At 36.4% G+C, this 10,827-nt stretch overlaps 1 protein-coding gene and 1 long non-coding RNA gene across 4 annotated transcripts in view; one reads left to right on the top strand and one right to left on the bottom strand.

Moving 5' to 3' along the window:
• The window catches only part of LOC108317754, a 153,651-nt gene extending 150,844 nt beyond the window's left edge, over positions 1-2,807 (bottom strand). For all 3 annotated transcript variants that reach the window (XR_005203427.1, XR_001830878.2, XR_001830880.2), the window contains exons 1-2: positions 2,413-2,807; positions 440-561 (exon numbers count right to left, since the gene is read on the bottom strand). This is a non-coding gene — a long non-coding RNA (uncharacterized LOC108317754). The remainder of the gene's footprint in view (positions 1-439; positions 562-2,412) is intronic.
• The window catches only part of LOC108317712 (sodium channel protein type 1 subunit alpha), a 144,683-nt gene continuing 136,569 nt past the window's right edge, over positions 2,714-10,827 (top strand). The window contains exon 1 of the mRNA XM_037745791.1: positions 2,714-2,942. The gene's annotated coding sequence lies outside the window, so the exon portion shown is untranslated. The remainder of the gene's footprint in view (positions 2,943-10,827) is intronic.

Genomic DNA, 10,827 nt, shown 5'->3' with positions numbered 1-10,827 from the left:
CATAGGCGGGTGTTGAACGATGAGAGCACATGGACAAAGGAGGGGAGCACTACACCCTGGGGTCAGTTGGGGGGAAATAGGGGAGGGACGGTGGGGGGTGGGGAGTTGGGGGGGGGATAGCAGGGGGAGAAATGCCAGATGTAGGTGATGGGGAGGAAGGCAGCAAATCACACTGCCATGTGTGTTCCTATGCAACAATTTTGCATGTTCTTCACATGTACCCCAAAACCTAAAATACAATAAAATAAATAAATGGGAAAAAAAAAAAAAAAAAGAGAATCCCAACTTTATTTAGGGGTAGCAGTGGGCTCAGCTAAAAACACAGTGATTCCAGATTCCCTTGCAGAAGGGAGTGGGCATTTTTCAAAGTTGTGACCCATACACTGTAAGTTAAAATCTCTAGGGGGCCTGAGAAATCTCTTGGAGAAAGCTGATTTACCTGGCATATGTCTTATGCCTTTTGCTCTTCCTGTGCTTCTCCCTGGAATGCAGTTAGGATGCTGGAAGTCAGGCAGCCATCTCAAGAGGATGAGGCAACAAATAGAAGGAATAAATTCCAAGCTGAGGGTGTATGAGAGGAAGAAAAATGAGCTTAGACCTCTGAGGACTGTGAAGTCCTACCTTCAGACTAATGTCACTTGAGAAAAACAGACTTCTAGTTGGTTAAGCTAGCGTATGTTTGATTATCCTTTATAAGCAGCCAAACCTATACCAAGTTGATCCAATTAGAAGACTGTGCCAAAAAATTTTTTTAACCATTTTCAAACATGCATTTCAGAAGCATTCATTCACTTTGGCAATTATTAAACTGATATATATTAGCAAAACATTTTGATACAGTTCTTAAAAGGACTCCTCAAAAGAACTCTACCAGGCCATACTATACGCATTTCCCATACAGAGACACATTATGAATACTTTTCATCCCTCCATTTATTCATTCACCAAACATTTGTTGGAGGTCCAGGAAGCACTGTGCTAGAGGCAGGGATGCAAGAATGAAAAACACGCACCTAATTACAAAAGGCTTAGTTTATTTGAAGATAATGAGACAGAATATTTTTTTTAAAACACTCTATTTTCTAGTTCTTTGCTTCCTGAAGTTTGTTTATTTCATGTGCATTAGCTCTCCAAGGGACAGAGAAGCCTGCACCATAATCGACATCAACAAAACAAAAGGATCTGAACCAACAGCATGATGTACATAGCTCAATGTTCAGAACACAATTTCATCATTGAAAATGTAATTAAATGTCACACCAATGTGTTCGTTACTGTCGTGAGAAATAACTGAAGAAAGTTTCTTATTACAATCAGTACAGAACGTTTTTGTCCAAAATCAGACTACTGATAAAAGCAGATATGTAGTACTACTCCACTTTTGTTTTCTGTCATTTGTATGGTATAAAAAAGTCACTGCACATCAAATCTTTACTCCAGTATCAAATGACAATTATTAATTGCAGTATGGGTGACAAAATAACAGGTTAGTGTCAGGAAAACCATTTTTCCCTCACCTCTTCTGTGTCAATTAGGAGTATCATCTAACTTCTTTCTACCTCAGTGTCCTTATGACTTGAGTGATGGGTTGGAATTAGATCACTGTGTTCCTTCGTAGACCTAAATTCTCTTATTTCCTCACTCTACTTAGTGTGATGCATTAGCAGATAGGTTTCCCAGCTAAGAGCAGAACATTAACATTATTTTTAAATGATGCATGCTTTCTTCTCTATTTCTGTTACCTCAGGAATTATACATCTTAGCCCACAACTCATTTCAAACCACGATTTTATATATAATTAAACAATCTAATGTCATCTTATATTAATAATACCATATCACCATACTCAGAATCAGAATAGAAGAATTGTTTTATTATTTCTAGCTTTAAAAAACATAACTTGCAGTGCACACATTTGGGATAATTGAAAGAAAATTAGATGGAGAGTACATTGTTTAAATGTGCTGTTTAAAGCATCCTCCAGATATCTAGGAGTAAGTCTAACAAAGATTATCTCAAAAGCCCAGCAACTCTCTTGCTCCATCATAAGAAACTACTTTCAAAGTCTAAAGAAAGATTGATTATATGCAAAATCTGAATGCTAAAATTAAGATTTGATTTTTCACTATAGACAATAGAAGTAATTAATTCACACATCTGACATTTATCTGCAAACCACCATAGGCAGATATCTGCTTTTCTTATTACTTGCATCAGAATTTCAGAAGTTGAAATGCACTAAACACAACCAGTTTAACCCATCACGTTCTGAATTTGATGTCTTATCTTGCTCACAAACAAGCTTAAGGAACATAAACATTCTTAACCAATCCTTTAGTTATCATCCTGCAAAACAATTTACATCCCCAATTATTATCTTATTATATATACACATATTTCCCTCTACTCACCACATTGAGTTAAATGTAGACAAAAGCCCTCGGTGACAGTCTTTGAGTTATTACTTTGCTTTACCATTTCCGTCATTTTAGGTGTCATGGTACAGGACTTTAGTGATAGCAATTCATTTTTGTTACGTTTACTGCAGACACTGAAAGAGGAGTCTTGCACTTGCTGGAAGACTTAGCTTTTATGCTTCTGGTCATTCTTCCCACAAAAAGAATGAGACCAGTTTCTGAGCTATTCTTAACTCTCCTTCCAAAATATTTCAAAAGAGGAAGACAAGAAAGACTTTATGATTTCCATGCAAACTCCCAGCCTGCCTGCCTGCCTGCCTGCTTCTGCCAATACTTCTTACTCTTGCTGGTGATGACATTCAGAGAGCTCCCCAGCACTGGGGTTTCGTTATGTAAGGCTGTCTAGGTCAAGTGTAGGAGACACACTGCTGGCCTGTGGAAACTCATGGAACTGTTCCTCCAGATTAACACCTCAGGGGTTATGGAAGCTGGAGGAAGCTGAGCTTTCACTGCATCTTTTGGGGGTAAATATTTTTGCATGTTTCAGTGGTTTATGTACTACAGTCTTGGCAGATGCCTGTCAGCCATGCTGAGAGGTACAGGGAGAAATTACTAAGAGATTACAGTTCTGTCAGCATGCTTGAATAGGCATATTAAGTCTTCCAGTAATCCGGGCTTTGAGACATTTAAGGAGTAAATAAACCATAAACTTGAATTTTCTTATCAGACATCATCTCTAACCATCAAGGAATGAATGTTGTTTGATGTTTAAACTCTGAGTACAATTTATTTGATTGGAGGTGTTGTAGGAGAGCATTATTAGATGTAGCTATTAGCTCAAAGAGATTTACTGCAGTTCTTGGCTGTTACGTTGCCCTTGTCTCTGGCTGCAAATTTGCTTCCCTTGTAAGTTATATGTATGCCTGTATTTGTCTTCTGTTGTGATTGTTTGCGATCGTATAAGAATAAACTGGCAGTTAGGTAACTTCAACAAATAATGAATCCTGACTACTTAGTTCCAAGGTGAATACTGCAGCAAAAGCGCCATTCGACACTAGCACTGAAGGAGGGTGGATTAACTGCATTGGCTCTAACCGTGCTGTGTTTAGGAGACTTGGAGGGATGATTCCAGGTTTGATATGAACAGTTGTTCACTCTATGGGTAAAAGTAGAAACGATATAGCACTGATTCTGTTTTAGATTCTCACACTGTGTCCTGCCTCAGGAATTAGTTAAAATAGCAGGCTCTTTATTGAATGCTGCAGAAAAGCCTGGAGAGGTAGCAGGGTAAGATTGCCGCAGCAGAGTGATATATTGGCCAGGAATTTTAATAAGATTTAAACAGATATGATGATACAACAGATGGCACCTAATCTAAAAGATAGATGGATATTTAAAAAGCTGAAGGCAAATGTAGCACATTTGAGAGGGTTTGTCTTCCTATGTGTCCTGGGCAAGCAAAGTTCAGTACCTTGAACAGGATGGTATGAGTTAGGAAAGTAAAGTCTGCATAAACTGTCTACATGATCTTGAAGAGCAAAATGGAAAGTTAACTATCAATCATTTGTTTTAGTGTCTGTCAGTGAGGACTGGTATGAAGCAGGTTATTTAGTGCATACTCTCTAGGTAAACAGGTAGTTTTAAAGCATCTAAAATTCCTTGAGTTTTTAAAATGAAATGAGAGAAATGAAAATGAGAGATACTAAAATAAATTTCCTTGGAGGTACTTTTCATTCTATTAACTATATTAATAGCAGCATATTGATTATTTATGATGAAATTATACCGCTTCTAATTGTATGCCATGTTTAGTTGATTAAACATGTACATATTTTCCCAAATAATTTAAAGAGACAATTATGGTCCCTCAGGGCCTGATTTTTTATTACTGATGTCAATAGGCATCTTCCCCATAGACATAGCTTGGGATAAGAGCCCCATCAGACCAGGTTTTACTCATTTTGACATTTAGACTGTTTCTCATAAGTTAAAAATGATGCATACATACTTAATTATACTTATAATCTTTGGGTTTATATATCTTACAGATAATAATGTCAGTATTCAAATTGCCTATAATTGATTTGTACCTAGTATTGTTTCTATTGGCTATTGCTTAAAGGGATTCTTCTTTGTGGTAATAAACTTAAAATATATTAACTTCTTCATTTTAAAATGGGGAATTTGAATTAAATGAAGTTTAAATTAGTTTTGATCCTACCATATGTATCTTTGCATTCCTCTAAGTGGGAATTAACATTATTAATTAATCTATGCTAAAGTGAGATTACATTTTTTTGGTGAGATTAGGTTTTTTGAATACTTACAATACTAAGCCAAAATTTACTAGGTACCTACTAAATGCTAGGACGGTGGTTTTCAAAGTGTGATCTCCTAACCAGCAACATCAGTACTACCTGGGAACTTGCTAAGGATGCAGGTTTTCAGGCCTCACATCAGACTTACTGAGTCAGAAGCTCTGAGTGTGGGTCCCGGCAATCTGTGTTTGTATAAGTCCTTCCTCCAGGTGATCACGAAGCATGCTAAAGCCTGAGAACCACTGTGCTGGGAAGTAATTTGTTTAAATATTATAAAAATGGTTATTACTCTATATAATGAAATAGACATTGTGATTACATTTTTTATGTTCTTCTTTGCCTAGATATCCTACTGTAAGCAGTACTAAGATTTATGCAATTATTTAGTACATCTTAAGTCAGTATGTCCATAAGAAGGCCTATTTTCCAACAGTTTCATTTTAGAATTTTAGCTCTTAGAAGTTAAATACTGTAAGGGGAAAAATTACTAGAGGACTTATCTGTTTGCTCACTGTGATTTGACACACATTGCTGACACTCTTTGATGTTCAGTTTCTCATTTGTTGAGATGAGAGGTTGGCTTACATCAGGGTTTCTTAACTCAGTGCTATTGACATTGGGTCAGATATTCTTTGCTGCAGGGCCTGTCCTGGGCATTGTGGAATTTTGAGCAGGATCTTTGCCTCTAACCATGAAGTGCCCATAGAAACCCCCAGTTGTTATGATCAAAGATATTTCTAGACATTGATCCCTGTCTCCGAGGGTAAAACTGACCCCTTCCTCATTTGAGAACCATTGACCTAGATTAACTCCTCTTAAAAGTTCCATCATAATGAATAATACAACAAATATATCATTTCTCCTTCTGGAAGCAGGTAAGTTAAAACTTATAAATAAATAAAGATATGTTTTACTTGTATAACTCAGGTATAAGGTGGGAACTGTTCGACTCCTTGAAGATCTAGGTGAAGATTTATTTGTAGATAGATCTTCCACAGTCAGTGAAAGTCCAAAACCTTCTGCAACTTATCAGGAACTTAAATTCTTCCATCATCCTCTGTGTCTTGGGATCCTGGTTTCATGTGTACCTAACCACTCTCTCAAGTGACCCAGTGTTCATCTGTCACTAGGTTTTAGCAGAGACTTACCTACGCCAATCACCTTTTCAATTTAATAAACTTTATTAAAGATGTGGGCTTTCCCCCCATTTTCTCACTTCCCCATTCAATCTCTATACTTCATTCCCACCCCGACAGATCATATCACTCCAAATTTTTCTCTTCGTAGTATGCAAAGTAGTTCATCTCTCCAGTTTTTATATCCAGATGTGGATGCCCAAACTTATCAAAGAGTTTAGAAGATAAAGCGTCTTCAATTTAGAACCATTCATCATAGATAGAAGGCAATTGGAGTTACATAATCATAAAATCATAGGCTGGAAGGAATATTGAATTTAAGTTCATTTTCATGTCTTTAGTACATGAAAATTTGTCTTAAAAGTACAAATGTTATAAGCTAGAGTCTCAGAATTTTAAATTATACCTTTCCATGTATTTTTACCTCAACAACTTGGCAACTTAGTACTGACATTTTCTGGACATGATATGTATGATAGAAACAGGCCTCACATACATGCATGTACACACATGCACACACACACACACACACACACATACACATACATACACCCCACACACTCACAATTTTTTCCCCAATAGTTGAAGATTCTTTTCAATATATTATTCTACAAATTCAAATTGGGAATTGGGTGTTATTCTGAGATATATGTTGATTAAGGAACCTAATATAAGATATAGGTAGCTATATTTCTGTTAAAAATACCTTATATTTGATTGATCACATCTGTATTTTCAAGTAATTTTAAAGACATTATCCTTCATTAGACTTATAGCAACACTAAAAGATAGGCCTCATTATCTCTGTCATTTTACAATAAGAAAATAAAAGTTCAAGGTCTCCAAATGCCAAATTCACTTCTCATTCCATTAACCTACAAAGCAAAACTCTATAGTTCATGTAGCTTGAACACATTGGTAAGTATAATTTCTAAGTAATTTTTTATAGAAGCTGTCTCAAGAGTCTTCCTGCTCTAAGACCTTGACTTTCACAGATAGTACCAATGCTTTGCTTTATTCCTAGAGTTAACACATATTTTATTAACGCTTTATTCCTGACTTACCATACATTTATTTGTGTGAGATGCTTAATTAATTTTCCTTTTTATGTATTATGGAATGATTTTAACACACCATTTATTATACTAGTCATAGTCACATGTGTTCTATCACTTTAGTGCCCTCAAAAAACTCTTATGAGGGAATAATTCAAACACAAGATTGAATTAAATTTACCTATACCTGAGCTTTAACAGAGGTACTACATTGATGACGCAGCCAACTTCTCTGTCTTCTCCAATAAATTTGCGGAACATAGCAACAGACCATCTCTTTTCACTGGTGCCCTCTACTGCTTGACATACAGAGTGTCAACAACTTTTATTGAAGAAATACAGAATTTATTTTATTGCCATGTGATTCCATCACATTTTGGAACTTACCTAACATTATCTGCCCTAGTTAATTAAGTAGAAACTTGCAAATGAGGCCTAAGAGAACCAAAAAACAAATTTTAAAAAGAACTCTCAGCAACTTGCAAATGCTAATGCAACTTTCTTTGTTTCACTTTATTTCACTTAAGAAAATCCCTTTGAGTTTTTGATTCAGAGACATTTTCATACTTTCAACCGGAAAAAGTATTCCCTACATCAAACATAAATTCCTCCTTTAAAATACAATGTCACAAAACCTGGATCACAAAGTCACTTCCATCTTTAGTCTTAAAGAAGAACCTGAATGATCTTTTACTCCAATTTAGAATAATATTTCAGAAAATAATTATTCAAATTTTTTTGAGAAACTTCCATATAAAGCCAAATTTTTACCAAACTAAGGTAAATTCTTTGTCAACTGAGAGCCTGAATTAGGTGATTCCTCAGACTTTTTTTCTAATTACAATATTCCATGTAAAGCAGTTTAGCTCTTCAATATTATCATCCAAATATCAACCAAATCCAGGATGATTAGATTTAATAGAGCCATTTTGGGTATGCATTGACTATTGAAGAAAAGTGAAGGTCTCAACATTTTTGTTTTTCCTTATTTACCCCAAAATACATCATTAGTCACACGTCTCAGGATCTGGAATTTTTTTGATAAAAATGCTGAGTTCTGAAAAGTAATCTTTCATGTTTTATTTCAAATGAAATTATAGCTCTCTGATAAAGTGACATTCTCCTTTTTTTCTGTTTTATATTCAACAAGTGTATTAGTCTGTTCTCATGTTGGTAATAAAGACATACCCAAGACTGGGCAATTTATAAAGAAAAGAGGTTTAATGGACTTGCAGTTACACATGGCTGGGGATGCCTCATAATCATGGTGGAAGGTAAAGGAAAAGCAAAGACACGTTTTACATGGTGGCAAGCAAGAGAGCTTGTGCAGGGAACTCCCATTTATAAAACCAATAGATCTCATGAGACTTACTACCGTAAGAACAGTATGGGAGCAACTGCCCCCATGATTCAGTTGTCTCCACTTGGCCCCACCCTTGATACATGGGAATTATTGCAACTCAAGGTGAGATTTGGGTGAGGACACAGCCAAACCAAATAAACAAGTGAAACAGTGAAACAGGATTTCTAAAAGTTGTCAACATTCTGTTGGAATTATTTCATTTGGAGACATAAGGAAAGTACAACAGGTGTTAGTCTTCCATATGACATTTTCTGAAGAATATTATTGTTACCATCTCATCTGAGAGAAGGGAAAGTGGCAGTGATAGAGTTTTTTTATTTCAAATGTACAGCTTCTAGTAAAAGCATTACACTTGACTTTATATTAGTAAGCAGAACCAAGAACATAGAAATAAAAATGTTTTGGGTTTGGCCTCCAGATTTACTAAACGTTGCTTCCTATCTATTAGGCAACCTTCCACACTCACATTCATTTTGTCTAAATTGCATTTTAGGAGAAAATAAGCTAATTATAAGGACACAACTATTATCATTCAGTGCCCTGACAAGAAATAGATGGCTCCTCCAAACTTGTGGAAAGAAAAAAAAAAAAAAAAACTGTTTGCTTTTATCTTCTAAATACCATATTCTTCTGGATTTCTTGGGAATGTAGCTCCAGCTTTCCCTCTTTAGTAGATGTGCCAGGCCCTCCTGATCTGGATGTCTGCCTACCTGTGCAGACTCTAGCCACTTACGCAGATCCAACTTTATGTATGTCTTTCATGATATCTCCTCTTCTTAGAATGTACTTCTTCTTTCTTCTCCACCCTCTTTGTGTGTCTACTCATAAATGCCTCAGATAAATTCCTAGATAAAATTAAGATGGCCTAGATTCTACCTCCCAGTTAACAAATGAAAAAGGTTGATGATTTATAGTGATGGAAACAGGTGCCTTATGCTGTTCTGGAATATAAAATGGTGCCACACCTTTGGAGGGAAACCTATTGATATCTACTAGATTAAAAGCCACATGTCCTTCTACCTGACAGATCCATTTCCTGATACTAGATATTAAAGAAAAATGTGCACAAGTGGAAAATGCAATCATAAAGAAATGTTTACACTAGCATTGTTTGAAATAGAAAAAAAGAAAGAAAGAGAGAGAGAGAAAGAAAATGATATGTGTTTATTATCTAAGAACTGATTAAATTTTGGTGTATCCATCTATATATGGAACAAAATATTTTAAGCAATAACAAGAGAATTAATTAGAGGTAAATTACATAACCCAAACTAGGTATACAGTCATATATAGTATGATGTCTTTCTTTAAAAAAAAAAAAATTTGCAGAGATGAGTTCTCACTATTTTGCCCAGGCTAGTCTTGAACTCCCGGCCCCCAGAGTTCCTCCCACCTCAGCCTCCCAAATTGCTGGGATTACAAGCATGAACCACCATACCTGGTGTCTGGTATAATGTTATTTCTGGGGAAAAAAAAGAAAAAGAAAAATGTAAAGCATGTATATTTCAGATGTTTGGTTATACACAAGGCATTTTAGAAAAGATTAACAACAAATTGACAGCGATTGCCTCTGCAGACTGGGCCTACGGAAAGAGAAATTAGAAAGTTAATTTTTACTTAAAAGAGCCACTCAAGTCAATTGACATTCGCAATGTGACTTAGAAGAGTAGATTGAGTGTTTGCTTGGTGTATCTAAATACTATGTACAAGCAAGACTGCCAAGGAGAGTGGGAACACCCACAGACTGGTGAGCAGGGCAGAGTGGCTGATTTACATGTTCAAGGTGCAGAAGGAAGTGAGTAGGCTTTAAGAGCTGAGACCAGATGTGAGAGTCAGGGCTTCTCAAACACCAGAGTGCATGGAATCACCTGGAGAAATCTTGCTAAAATGTACATTCTTATTTAGGAGGCCTGGGTGGAGACAGAATCCACATTTTCGATAGATCCCAAGAAGTGGAGATGCTGCCAGTCAGTGGCCACACTTTGAGAATCAAGGCTTTAAAATTCAGAAAGTACCATGGTTTTGTTCAGTCTGTGTCTTCACAAACATCGAGCAGAGCCAAAAAGCACTTCTTTTTAGAAAACGAGCTGAGAAAAAAAAAAAAAACACCTAATTAAATATGATGTTTGCAACATGAAGCTTCCGCCAAAGGAATCTTACTGTCAAGTGCTCGTGATCAGCAGTTCTGCTTCGTTAGCGTTTTCATTTCTAACAAATTTAGTCTTCTGGGGACTGAAGCTTTGCCAGATTAAGGCATGCTTCTGCCCTCACTACTCATGTGTTTAGTGTATTTGTTAGCTTGGTGAGAGTACTTCCAAACATAGTTACATTCTTTCACTTGCTGTGGAAGATTGAAGAATCTGAGACAAGTAAGAAGGAAGACCTCAGGCCGGGTGCAGCGACTCACACCTGTAATCCCAGCACTCTGGGAGGCTGAGTTGGGTGCATCACGAGGTCAAGAGATCAAGACCATCCTGGCCAACATGGCAAAACACTGTTTCTATTGAAAATACAAAAATTAGCCGGGCATGGTGGCA

The sequence above is a fragment of the Cebus imitator genome, unplaced genomic scaffold (genome assembly GCF_001604975.1).
Source record: "Cebus imitator isolate Cc_AM_T3 unplaced genomic scaffold, Cebus_imitator-1.0 Scaffold10, whole genome shotgun sequence".
In the NCBI taxonomy this organism is placed as follows: Eukaryota; Metazoa; Chordata; class Mammalia; order Primates; family Cebidae; genus Cebus; species Cebus imitator.
This window is presented reverse-complemented; position numbering and strand designations above follow the sequence as displayed.